This window comes from Prionailurus viverrinus, chromosome A2 (assembly GCF_022837055.1).
Source record: "Prionailurus viverrinus isolate Anna chromosome A2, UM_Priviv_1.0, whole genome shotgun sequence".
NCBI classification, from domain to species: domain Eukaryota; kingdom Metazoa; phylum Chordata; class Mammalia; order Carnivora; family Felidae; genus Prionailurus; species Prionailurus viverrinus.
In genome coordinates, this window is record NC_062562.1 from 97,196,599 (window position 1) to 97,211,312 (window position 14,714).

Sequence of the window (14,714 nt, forward strand, 5' to 3'; positions counted from 1 at the left end):
GAGAATGATGAATAGAGAATCGAGTATTAAGCATGGCAGTACTCAGCAATCAGAGATGAAAGAAGGAGGAAACATATTGCTTATGCTTAAACAGAGATCTTTTTTTCAAATGTTTTCTTTTCTTTTTTTTTAACATTTTTTTTCAACGTTTATTTATTTTTGGGACAGAGAGAGACAGAGCATGAACGGGGGAGGGGCAGAGAGAGAGGGAGACACAGAATTGGAAACAGGCTCCAGGCTCCGAGCCATCAGCCCAGAGCCCGACGCGGGGCTCGAACTCCCGGACCGCGAGATCGTGACTTGGCTGAAATCGGACGCTTAACCGACTGCGCCACCCAGGCGCCCCTTCTTTTCTTTTTTATATATTTACTTCTGCTTGAATTTTTAAATATGAAATTTATTGTCAAATTGGTTTCCATACAATACCCAGTGTTCATCCCAACAAGTGCCCTCCTCATTGCTCATCACCTACCCTCCCCTCCCTCCCACCCCCATCAACCCTCAATTTATTCTCAGTTTTTAAGAGTCTCTTATGCTTTGGCTCTCTCCCACTCTAACCTCTTTTTTTATTTTTTTCCTTCCCCTCCCCCATGGGTTTCTGTTAAGTTTCTCAGGATCCACATAAGAGTGAAAACATATGGTATCTGTCTTTCTCTGTATGACTTACTTCACTTAGCATAACACTCTCCAGTTCCATCCATGTTGCTACAAAAGGCCATATTTCATTCTTTCTCATTGTCAAGTAGTATTCCATTGTGTATATAAACCACAATTTCTTTAGAAAATTCCTGTGGTCCAAACAGTGGTCAGGATCATAGGGCCTAGAGGATACACATTTTGTCCTTATCTCTCTCCTTTTGGGGCAAGATTACTTCTTCCCTCTGGAGGGCAGCAAGCCAAACAATGAAAACTCAGTCTAATGACACTGCTTAGAGAGAAGCAGATGCCCTTATTTCATTACAGAATTGTTTGGAATGAATCATGAGGACATCCATTCCTGGATAGCTCCAGAATGTGGCCAAGAAATAGAGGATGTTGAATCAGGGCTATTCGCTATTTTAATAGCTCTTCTCTTTTCCTTGTCTACGTTGTGAGGTTCCTCGTGAAAGTGCAGTGACAGCTGCCTTGAACTACCATCACAAACAGTGCTGCGCCATTGAAATGCTTCACTAGGGTGCTTTTGCCCACTTAATAAGCATATCACTGGTGAGTGCTGAAATTATCATAAAAAGGCAAAAAGAAAAAGCATAAAACAAAACTGAATCATAAGACAAACAGATAATAAGATTTTCAACAGACACAAGTCAAATGGCCAGAGGTCATAAATAACCTTACCAACAATTATTACAGATGTATTGCCTGTGTGGGAACTAAATAAAGTATATCATTATGGGGCAGATACCAGATTTTGGTCACAACTAGAGATTTCTTTGTTAAGTCTTTGATTTCTTACTTAGGATTTTAGAAAGTCTGAAAGGTACATCATTTCCTTATGCTGATTTTGTTTGCTTGGTCATTTGTGTTTGTGAACACAGTAAACTCTGGGAGTCATTTCATTCAAACAAAAAATTGTATTTGTTGAGCTTTTATATTTTGTGCCAAATCATGTGCTAGACCTTGGAAATACAGTAAACAAAAATATATGAGATCCTTACCAACATGAAACTTGAAGTGAAGTTGAGGTAACAGACAATAAGAGGACTGGGAGAATAAATGCACCTAGCACGGGTAACAGAAGATTCCTGAAATAATGTAGTTTGAATTAGTTGTGACAGAAGAGTGGGAGTTTACCAAGCAGAGGAAGGAAGAGCTCTCAGTTAGACTAAAGCAATATGTGGAGTCCTATCATGTGGGGGAATGTGATGAATTTGACTCCTGTGAGCTACAGGGAGCCATGGGGCTGGAAAAGGGAGTTGGGATTAGATTACACAAAACACACACATCATGGGGCCAAACTGTGTCCCCCTAAGATGCTTATGTTGAAGTTCTAACCCCCAGTGCTCCAGAATATGACTATATTTGGAGCTAGGCCTTTTAAGAAGGTAATTAAAATTTCATGAGGCCATTAGGCTCCTTGCTGTCAGCACAGAGCCCGACATGGGGCTCGAACTCACAAACCGCGAGATCATGACCTGAGCCGAAATCGGACGCTCAACCGACTGAGCCACCCAGTCGCCCCCAATTTCACAGATTCTTATCCATATTCTCCTAGAGACGTGTTTCTTGGGGGCACACTTAGGGCTATATACCAACTCGTAGTGGCTTTAAGAGCAGTCACAGAGGGGGGCACCTGGGTGGCTCAGTCGGTTGAGCATCTGACTTTGGCTCAGGTCATGATCTTGCAGTTTGTGAGTTTGAGCCCCGCATCAGGCTCTGTGCTGGAAGCTCAGAGCCTGGAGCCTGCTTCGGATTCTGTGTCTCTCTCTTTCTCTGCCCCTCCCGCACTCATGCTCTGTCCCTCTCTCTCAATAATATAATAAACAAATGTTAAAAAAAAATTGAATAAATCTCTGCACTACAGAAGAAAATTGCTAAATAGCCCGGTAGAAAAGAAACAGGACTCTGTTGTTATGACTACATGCTACCAAATATCCAGCGAGCTCAGCTGTTTGTTAAATCACTTGGCCAAAGAGTTGTCTATGGTGATTGGTTTTTCCCACTTTAGTTCGAGTTTGAGGCGTAAGGTCTGGAGAGTCTCAGCATCCTAGCTTAATCTCCTAGGCAAGAACTTCTCCTTCAGGATGTGGCTAATAATTAGAAAAGTATAAAGTCCCAATGAGCCAAATTAGGGTTAATTTAGTGAGAATGAAGAGTAAGCAGCCTGAGTGTAATTAGAGGGAAAGCAGAACACTTCTTTGTCGAACATACATAGTGAATATACTAATGGTGTGAGGAAGTGGTAGAAAGGGGGCACATTAAGCTGTTATAAGGTGACTGAGAAATTAGTAATGTAACAGCAGCATTCCAAAAGGACAACCAGCTGGCAGGGCAGTGGGTGGGAGGTAGTAAGCCAGGATTAAAAGGGTCAGGGGACACAGTCAGGTAAGGTGGCCTCTTTTGGGGCCTTAATATTGGGGTTTTTAGACAGCCTGAAAGTTGGGAATCAGGTCACAAGAAAAGGAGCAACTACTGAGAAACACAAGTGGAAGAAACCAAAGAAACCATCCCCTACACCATTGTACAGGACTGGAATCAGGTTGCTAGAGTCTGCATTCCCTTGTGCAATTGTTCACATAGACAAGATGAGGCTGACTACCTCATCTCACTTTTCATGTAGAAAAATTGATGTTCCCAAGCTACCAAATCTTGAATTTCTGGTTAACTCGTGCTTGCCAGGAGCCAGTCTACAATATGTCATAAGATACCCTCATAGAATCTTATGGAAGCATTGATACTACATATAGTTAAAACCTGGATTGTCGTGTTGTATATACACAAAGATAGGTGGACATGTACTGCACAAATATAGACATAAGAGAATTATGACATATATATTGGGTATTTTACCAAGAGCAGATCTCCAATGTAATTAGTTAATAAAAGAGAGGAAAAAATCAAAGCAAAATGTAATATACTTTCTGGTTGGATATACTGGAAGTGTGGCTGTTAGAAGGTAGGTGGATGGACAAAGGAGGGTGGCCTTTTTTAACTCCAATTGAAATGGACAAAATTAAAGCATTAAATGCAAGTGTTTTTGACGCAATTTAACTGAATTTAAATCTTAATTCTGATTCTATGGACAGTGGGTTTTCATGTAGCAATAAAACAAAATAAAAGTCATGACTATAAATAGTAGTTGAATGGTCTAGTGGGTAGGGTCATTGAAATATTTTTAATTAACCCAATATGAAATGAAAAGTCCATGCATTACATGTAGAGTGCTGCCCTTGTGATGAGCTATTTGTAAGATAATAACTGTGTGCCTAGAGCAGTGCTCAAAGTAGTTATTCTCATCACCTAAATTAATCCACTCAACAACCCTAAAAGGGGAGGTTTGCAGGTGAGGAAGTGGCAGATCTGGGATTCAATATCAGATCTTTCAGATCTTACAGTCCCTGTACCCAGTGACTATGTCTCCCTGATTTTAATTTCCACAGAGCTGGGTTAAAGGTTGAGAATTTGGGTTCCTCTTTCCTGCTCCCTTGCTCAAAATTAAACAAACTAGGTACTCAATACAGAAAAAAACTGGCTACGACTTTTCTACTTTCATTACCCACAAAATGACCGACATAACCTGTGCACTCAGCAGTTAGGCATATTTGGAGAATTAATTTCAAATAGACTGCAACTATATTATGCCAAAATAGGTGCCAGGAGAGATTAAATCAATTAGTGAAGGGAAAATTTCAGACAAACTAGGAATTAGATATTACATGGATAGGTGGTTCTCACATTTTCAGTTTATGGATAACTTGAGTGGCGAACAAGTTTAAGAATAATGTCCCACCATTTATGCCTTGCACTGCATGTATGTGTATGTGTACTCATTATATACTGACAGGAAAAGTATGTCATTAGTTCATGCTAAGAATGAAAGTGCAGGCGGTGATTATAGACCAAAAGTTCATAAGCATCAATGCTACAAGAAAGAAGTTCATGAACCATCTAAAAAGCCTTGTGATCTTCATTTATAGACGAACAACACCAGATATTTTCCCAAACAGGCCACTAAAATTTAAATACACCATAATTATAGGGAACTCTAATAAATAGGTGAGAAGAAACATTTGATATGATCCAAGATTTTCATTTTTATAGGATATAATATTTAAGTTATCATGATTGAGTAACATATAAATCTTTCAACATTGTCTTTATAATATTATACCATCAAGAAAAACTTATACATGTACTTCTTTGGGGATGTATTTCAGAATTAAGTTAGTTTTAAAGGGCTCTTCAGTTGGGGTTTGACTTAAGGGTTATTCAATTAATTATACTTGAATCAAGGACTCTGTCCCAGCTTCATTTTTAATTCAAGGACTATGTTTTAAATTCTAAAAATACTAGAAAATGATTTCCAAAGTAAATTAATAGAACTTTCAAAAAGGACTTAGACCACCTACTTGTTTAGTGGTTAGAAAGGATGAATTAATAAGGATGTTCTTCCTTTGAGACCTATACAACAAAATAACTTTGACATTAAATTGAAAGGATTAGAGAGGTTTTTCATCTTATTTTTTAATACTGTCTTTATGCATGTATTTAAGTTATTATATGTAGTATGAGAGATAGTTAGCAGTGGCTCCCTGAGTCAGTAACTAAGATTGGTAATAGCATGTAAAAAGTATTTGAATCTACTAAATTATGTTGGTATTTGCCCAACTATATCAGCAACAGTCAGGCTGAAAAAAACAGACTATTTTCAAAAACAAGGTGTCATTGTGGTAAGTTTAAAAAATAAAAAGTAAGACTAAGGTTTTCTATCATGAAATCAAATTTTAGATGATTTAAAATGTTTTAACTTTTCTGGTTATTTTGCATTAATCACAGTGGAAAATAATATCCTATTGGGTTTAGAGTTTGTCAATGATTCCTATCTTTCAACATTCAGATATATATTTTTAATATTCTAAAGTAATGAGAGATGTTTCTAATATACCTTTATATAATAAGTTTCTTGTGGGTTTGGACTATGAACTTACTTATTCATATTGGAAATAAACCCAGTAAAATTCTACTTCTCTCCCATGAATAAACCGTTGGAAAAATTACAATGATAATAAAAAGAAGTCTTGATATTTTTCAGCATGTACACACTCTGTAATGTTTCTGATGAAAGATTAAATGATTCAATATATATATTGACATATATATGTTGACATATATCAACATACATACATATTGTGCTAAGGGCTATGCTGGCACTAGAAATGCAACTGTGAGTGAGAAAGGCACAAGCAATTCCCTCTCAGAGCTACATTCTGTATAAAGATACAGAGAAAGAAAGAGGAAGTTGTAAAATATATGCTTGGGAGGGGAAAGTTCTAGGCTCCAGGAGACATTTAGTTGCCTTACTCCACTCAATTGCCCAGATATATTGTAATTTTTTCCTGACTTCTTGAGAGTCCATATATGGGACTGAAGTCCCTCTAATTTTCCAAGTGCTGTGGAAAATAATAAAGAGAAAATTTGTTCATTGTCTTACTACCATCACGTACACAGCATTAATAAGCCAGAGCATGAAGCTAGAGCATAAAATCAGAACACTAATTGTAGGAGGTATATATAGTGTGTATGTGGGTTTTTTAAGGGGATATATTGTTTAAGCATGATTTACTTTAGGCTTTTCAGAGATACATTCTTGATGGAGTTGTGTTCTCTTGCCTTATTTATATAAAAAGTGATAGCCATGGTTTTCAACTTGTACCAGGCTCCCATAAATAATCTCTGACTTGAGGCAGATTGTTTTCTCCCAAAGATGGTGGCTCTGATAGGTATATAATCCCACATTATCTTCTTACAATGTGATGTGGACACTCTTCCAAGAGGTGGGGGGGGGGGCTATAGTCCCTCCTCTTGAATCTGGGTACCACAGTAACTGACCTGACTTTCAGAGTGTGGCAGAATAACTCTTTATGACTATCCAACTCAGCTATTTTCCCTTGGCTCTCTCTTTTTATTGAGCCACTTTCTCTTGGACCCAGACACCATGTTGTAAGGAACCCAGGCCATAACACATAGAAGGGCCAAGTATGGGTGTTCTGATCAACAGTATGAGCATAAGATGCCATACATGTAAGGAAATAACCTTCAGATGAGTCTAGCCCCCTACCTATAAATCTTCCACTAAAGCCCCAAACATCAAGGAACAAAGTCAAGGTGTTCTCACTATGCCTGGTCTAAATTACTAGCCCAGAGAAATGGTGAGATAAAACAAATTACGTTTATTGTTTTAAGCTACTAAATGTTAGAGTAATTTTTTGTGCAACAGTAGATAGCCATATTAAAATATGGCTCAAGGACTTCAGGTATAAGATTAAGTAAGAGTATTTGTGTTTATTTTTAGCTCTGCCACTAACTAAATGTTTTAGTCTAGTGTAACTAGTCTTGAATAAGTTACAGTACCCTCTGGGTCTCAGTTTTTCCATATTCTAGTTGGGAATATCAGAATAGATCCTTTTTAGCCTTAGCATCCAAGATTCTGTGATGGAGGCATTCTAAATAAGGGAGTATCAAGAGACATACCCAATGGATATTTGTTGAATGAATGAATTTTATTTTAAAAATAAAATTATATAATAGCCATTATCTAAATACTTTAGTACTTAGTAACTGTGACAGAGTGAGTGGACGGGAATCAATATATTGATCACCCTAAACACAATGGTGCACATTTACAACATCCTCAAACAGAACAAAATGCTATATGGAAGGTAAATGTTTTTGCTTGTGGTATTCATTGTGAAAAACAAAAAATAGACCAGTCGTCATTACTCACCACCTTCAGATAAAAAAAAACAAACAGTATAGACAATATTAAAAGTCACACAAGTAATATGTAGTAGCAAATGCAAGGTGTGGGGGACACAAGAAGTATTCAATATTGTTTTATGATCAGAAACTCCAGGGCTTCTCAAGCCTGGATACAGATTGGAATCACACGGGGGAACTTTAAAAGCACACTAGTTTCCTGGCCTCTCCTTCAAGACTCTGATTCACGGAGGTGGGGGGGGGGGCAGGTGTGGCAAGGAAACATACCCTTAAGTTCCTGGGGAGAAGTCTGGCTAGATCTAAATTTAACTTGTAGCTCCTCATTCTACTCTTCTCTTTTCACTCTTCCTGAGATCTCTACCTGATGAGAAACAGAAGAAGGAAAAGGGAACTTCTCTGTCTGGAGGCATTTGGTGTCTTTTTTATTTTTAGAAACAAAATGATCCTTAAATGAAGGAACTAGTTAATTTAAGGGAAGAAAATTATGTGAAAATCATATGATTCCTCTTTCTTGATCACAGAAAACCCAACTTCTATGTTAAAAATCCTGTGTGGCAGAAATGAACTATGACACTAAAGAAAATACCACGCTGTGAAGCTGTGACTCAGCTAAACCATAATGAAGATCTATGCCAGGTAAGTGGGCATCAATTTGTCATTCTCAGAACCACCAGCCCGGGAAATATGACCTTCATCAAATTAGACTGAATGTTTTCGCTTAAAAGAAAACCTTGTTTTAGCGAGAGAGAATAAAGTTTTGGTTCTAGGAGTTGGACTGGCCCTTGGGAGATGTGAGACTGAGGTCAGGGCAGAGCAAGGCACAATGGTACCCTGTTGGTTCAGATTAAAGCATGGCAGAGAGGAATCCTATAAGATGCCTAGGCAAAATTCTTTTCCCCAAATCTCTTAAATTGTCCCAATAATATTCATTTTCAGGTAGGAAATCATGAAGTCTTATCTTGCACATTTCTGAAGATCTAATATGGGGAGCCATTCTCTCAAGAGTTGCTGGCAACTCTGAGACTCAAGTTATTAGAAATATGATAATGTTATCAGGGTAAGAGAAGATCCTAATGGTGTATTTAAGAGCTAACAGGATTCCTAACCTCATATCATATAAATAAACTAATGCCCTAGGTCCTTTTGGACCTTTCTGTACATATGACAAAAACAAAACAAAATGAAAAAACTTTCAAGACAACTCAGCAAAAAATTCCAATTTAGAATCAATCTAAAACTTTGGAGGTCAACTGCTTTCAAAGCAGAAACTGGCTTTATTTTCTTTCTAAAGACTTCGGTCAAAGCAACATTTGGAATACTCACATTTGGAGATTAACTTTCTGCCAAATACAGAAGTTCCCAGTCTATTTCCTCAATGGAAATCATCCCATCAAGTGAATCTTATTTATTCCAGGAACAGTGTTACATTTGTAGACTATGTTCCTAAGGACTCAGCATCAAGTAAATTATGTATATGACATCAGTATATAATGAAAGTTTAAATACAAAACTAAAAAACTCTAAGATAAAAGTAGTAATATTAAATTCTAATTAGAAAATGTGAATACATATAGGCTGAATACATAAAAATATAGTTTCCCTACATCACTTGTTTGACTTAAAGCCTCCCTATAATCATATTAATGCGGCATTGTATTTATAATACTTTTACTAATTTTTTAATATAGAAGGGGTTTTCAGAGATGCATTAGAATGATCTAGATCTTAAAACAAACAAAATCAAATCAAAAATCTTTTCTAAAGTCTTTGAGTTGTTTTTTTCTCCCTATAAATTTCCCTGTCTGTAAGCAAGGGCATTTTTTAAATATTATTTCAGTCATCATAGTGGAACTCAAAGTAGAGTCATGAGTATTCATAGTTATTTACATGGATGATATAAAAATGTGTCTTCCCCTGAAAATATATTTTGACTTCAGAGTAGGTCTGCATTTCTCTGCTCCACATTTTCCATGAGTTAAGACCTTCCAATAGGAGGCATCCATCAAGAGTAGCAGGGCTTTCCCAAGGGAGCTGTGATCAGTCTTTTCAGAAAAGTTAGGAATCACACTGCAGGTTGCTTATGTTGCATGAACCCTTAGTCTCTATGCCTGGACCAAGAGAACTGGGGAGCCACTAGAGTGTCAACTGGGAAAGTGACAGGGTTCTATTTTCAGACAATGAGTTGGGGAAAGGCGGGGACAGTCAGGGTGGAGCCTGGGGGGTTGGGGGAAACTTCATGGAGGAGGTGACCTTAAGCTGAGAAGAGTAAGTGTAAAAATATGTGAGGCAGAAGAAAATTTTTATTGCTTAAGGACACAAACACATGTGATTAAGAAAATCATGGAAATAATAAGTAGACATTTTAGAATAAAAATAATAGTTGCTTCTGAGTGGGAAGGGAATGGAGTGAGATTGGGGAGGAGTTATAGGGTACTGCAAATGATCACCTTAAACTCAAAATCGTTTGAGACCTAATATGGACAGGCATCATGCTAATTACCTCCCCAACAACCCTGTTTGGCCATGGCATCTTCATTTTATCAAGGAAGAAACTGCATCCCAGAGAGATTAAGAGATTTGTTCAGTCTTCCATTTAGTAAGACGCAGAGTCTAAGTTCAAACTTAAGTTTTTCTGACTCTACAGGCCCATGTTTTCATTTTTACGATACCTCACAATGGTTTCATTTTAAAAAAGCATTTCTTTTGTTTTATGGCACCACAATTTGTAATAAAAGTAATCCAGAGCCTTAAAAGTATACATGACATGAGACTTTTTGTGAAATTTACATGGGATTGACAACCATTTGGTGAGTATAAACATGGAGGTACCCTCTTGCTTAATTAAATCCAGCTGGAGATCCAAAAATATTTAAGATAATTATGTTTTTGATGGTATGAATTACTATGACTTATACAGACAACATGAAAAGTCTAATTAAAAAGCAGCTCTCAGAGTGGAAAAGGCTCTTCAGCAATTCTTAAAGGGCTCCATGCAGTTTGGCAGCACCTGCCCCTTACATACACAAGAGTATCATAGGATTCCAGAGAATCATAGGAGTATCATAGGATTCCAGATAAAATTATCCGGTTCTAAATAGCGCTCATAAAATTTTTTTCCTTGATAAATGATAACACTGACATAATTTATGATAACTGCTTTCATTCCAACATATGGTTGCTGCACTTAGGAACTGGCATCTAACTGTAATCAGGCAGTAAAAACTGCCATGTAACAAACAAAATATTTAAGGCAAACCAGAGGATCCACGGAGGCCAGGAGTGACCATTACTGCTCTCCAAATACATGTCCATTCCCAAATCCAGACACAGAGGCTGCTCCCCCACAATGCTCTGTGCTCCAGAAAACCCCAAGACTTTCCTTCACGTGCATATGTATCCTGACTCCCCACCTTCTGAGTGGTGCTTCTGAGATGGTGTTAAAGTAGCACTGCTTTCAGGGAAATTGGGGTATGAGTAATCCCAAAAGACCATTAGAAGTCTCAGATATTCCACAGAAGATGTGAAAAAATTATTTACTTTCAAGAAAGAACAAACTGATCATTCATGTTAATACACGTTAAATGGAAAAAAAATCTTTGTAACCACATCTGCTCAGTGTTAAAGTATATATGTATTTATTTGCTGGGATACTCTGTTGAATACTGCAATATAGAATCACAGGTTTCTTACAGAACAGCTGGTTTAAAAGCTATTTCCTTTTATATTTCTATTCATTTGAATTGCTCACTTACATTTTATTCTTAATATTTCTATATATGTAGAAGGTAGTATTAAAAGGTAGTATTTTCTGGAATGTTGTTTTTTCAATAAAACTTTTCAAAATTTCTGCATGGCATCATGAAATGATCAAGCTAAGGTTGAATCTTTGCTATGGCATTTATGAGCTGTGTGACCTTGGGAAAGTCAGTCAATCTCTCTGAGGCTCCATTTTCTTATTTGAAAAATGGGGCTCATAATGTCTGTCTTGCAGTGTTAATGTGAACTTCAAGGAGGTTGGGTCCATAAAACATTTGACATGCAATAAGCATTCAGTATATAGACACATTTTTATTGTGACCTGAGCCTGTTTCATTTCTCTTTGAGAATAAACTATAATTTAAGAATGTAGCCTCTAGAAAGCCTAATAAGTCAGGGAGAAAAGGCCCAGATACAATCAGAGAAGTAGAAAGTCCTTAGGAAGCATATAAAATTGAGATAATAATCTTTATCTCTTTGTGCAGTAAGATTATTAGGAGAGATTAACACGTTTACAGAATTGTTTTTACATATTCCTAGTAAATTTTTTCCTTTCATAGCTGAATGTAAAATTTTACACATTAAAAAGAAAAGTTCTGTTCATAAACATACTATTATTTATACCATCTTATGTCATTGTAATGATAAGGAGCAAATTTCAATGGGATCTTAAAATTATTCTACAGTTAGATCAGCCTTTTAAACTAATCTCAGATATTCTATTGAGGCTATATGGCCAGATTTTTCTACATGCCTTATGAATTGCTCTCCTACCTTAAAAAGTGGTATCCCTGGGGCACGTGGGAAGCTCAGTGGGTTGAGTGTCTGACTCTTGATTTCAGCTCAGGTCATAATCTCTAAGTTCATGAGATCAAGCCCTGCATTGGGCTCTGTGCTAACAGTGTGGAGCTTGCTTGGGATTCTCTCTCCCTCTATCTCTGCCCCTAGCCCCCCTCAACAAGATTTTTAAAAAAGTGGTATCTTACACTGAAGAAAGGATTTAGCAAATAACAATAACAATGGTGAAAATAATAGCTAATGTTACTAGAATTTGCTATGTGTTAACAATGTTCAAAATTTACATATGTTGTCTCACTTACTTCTCACAGTAATCTATGGGGTAGGTACTACCACACTCCCATGTTGCAGATTTTTTAAAAATGAGGCACAGAGAGATTAAGAAGAGAAGAAGGAGTAATTGACATGGTATGTCCTGAGAACATCAATATTAAGGCATGTTGCTCTAGACATCCTCAAAGCAAATGAGCAAAGACCTTTCCAATTAAAGATAAGGAGAAATTGGGGTGCCTGGGTGGCGCAGTCGGTTAAGCGTCCGACTTCAGCCAGGTCGCGATCTCGCGGTCTGTGAGTTCGAGCCCCGCGTCAGGCTCTGGGCTGATGGCTCGGAGCCTGGAGCCTGTTTCCGATTCTGTGTCTCCCTCTCTCTCTGCCCCTCCCCTGTTCATGCTCTGTCTCTCTCTGTCCCAAAAATAAATAAAAAAACGTTGAGAAAAAAAAAAGTAAAAAAAAAATAAAGATAAGGAGAAATAAAGAATTAATGAAAACCATGGAATCACAGCATTCCTATCCCTCTTCTTCCTCTCTATGGAAAGCTTCCTTTGAGTGTATAATCCATATGTGGAACCAGTTCTATATCCTGGGAAGATGGAGAAAGTATTTTAGGGAGTGCCCTAAGTACTCATGAAGTAGTATTTATAAGTAAAATTAGAAGGCACCTTAAAAAGTATAAATAATTACTGGAATTACAAATATTGATATGCAAGTGATATTACTGATCCATACTTTTGTCCTGGTTTTACCACTTACTCTACCTATACCATCTCAGGCTAATCAGTACACTGTTCTTGTTTCTCATCTGTAAAATGAAAGGGCTTGATTAGCTGATATCTGAGGTTCCTTGAAACTTGACATTCTCTAGTTCTTATAACAGCTTAGGAAACTTCATCCTAGTCATTTATATGATGTTCTGATCTTTAATATATTTTGAGACCAAGGTCCTTATCAAATTGCACTTGACCTCTACCCACAAGGTCAGCTTCTTGTCTTAGTCATTGAAACTAAGGCATGCGAGATTTCATTTGCCTTGAAAACAGAGAAAATGATACTGACATCTTATAGATCTAATCTGTTCCACCCTGTTTGCTGACTGCGTTGTTTCTGCTGTGATACTGGCCTAATAAAAAAATTAGTAAGTTCCAGTTGTGGCCAAGACAAAAAGGACCTATCTTAGGGGAGCTATGTCTACCTTTGACATGATGAGAATAAACTATTGGTTAACTTATAGTGCAAGGGAAGGTATGGAAAACTTCTTTGTTATTATATATTATGATGGAATTTTTATTTTAAAGGCCCAATGTTTCTGTGGAATAATTAACACATTTGCTTGTGCCAATCTCAATAATTTTATGTACCAAGAGTAAATCCTTCACATCAACAGAGACCAGAAAGGTACAAACAGGATTCATACGAAGATTAGCATCCCTAAGAATGCATTGCTCTGAATCTTTGAATCTTACACATTATATTTTGCAACTGATTTCTACATACATGATCTTTAAATTTTTTTTTTTTCAACGTTTATTTATTTTTGGGACAGAGAGAGACAGAGCATGAACGGGGGAGGGGCAGAGAGAGAGGGAGACACAGAATCGGAAACAGGCTCCAGGCTCCGAGCCATCAGCCCAGAGCCTGACGCGGGGCTCGAACTCCCGGACCGCGAGATCGTGACCTGGATGAAGTCGGACGCTTAACCGACTGCGCCACCCAGGCGCCCCTCTACATACATGATCTTAATTGTACTTCACAACAACACTTAATGGGGACAGCAAATGGAAATATAATTATTGTATAGATAAGAAAATGAGGCTTAGATAAATGGAAATTGCTCCTGTTTTACCATATATATAAAGGCTAAATATAGCCATTATCTCCCAACTTATAAATGCCAAAGACAGTACTAAAACCTAGATCTTTCCACTCGGAGGCCTATTTTCTTTTTTGTTCTTCATACACGTATATATGTGTGTGGATACACAAAGATTAAGATTGTTTATCTCTTATTAAAGAAGGATGGGTGAAATTTCCCATAATGTACCTATTTTCCAAAAGGAACTATATATTTATTTTATAGCAAAAAAGTAATAATCAATTACTAGAAGTCTTTCATAAAGTATAAATGGCCCCAAATGTTGCATCACTCTTAAATTATCATGGGTTTCTGGAGACCACTTTAACATGCAGAGCTGTAAAATGATAGCATTGATAATAAAGAGGAATTTGGAATCAGAGCATGAGAGTAAGTCCAAGGAGGACAGGCTTGGGCAGGACATGGGGATTTCTTCTGCCCATTAGAATCAGGAGAACATGAAATGGCTGGTGTTTGAGAAGAGGATACTAAAAACTTGCCAAGAGGGTATCAAGATAAGCCATTATTCACAGCTTTGCCTCCGCTAGCTTATAAAGGGCTGCACACGTCATTCTACCTTCACATGGGAAGACAGAAC

General features: G+C 37.4%; 1 long non-coding RNA gene across 1 annotated transcript in view; it reads left to right on the forward strand.

Annotated features, from left to right (window-relative positions):
- LOC125160274 (uncharacterized) overlaps window positions 1-14,714 on the forward strand; it is an 87,699-nt gene that overhangs the window by 25,239 nt on the left and 47,746 nt on the right. Inside the window, exon 3 of the long non-coding RNA XR_007150185.1 lies at window positions 7,956-8,070. This is a non-coding gene — a long non-coding RNA (uncharacterized LOC125160274). The remainder of the gene's footprint in view (window positions 1-7,955; window positions 8,071-14,714) is intronic.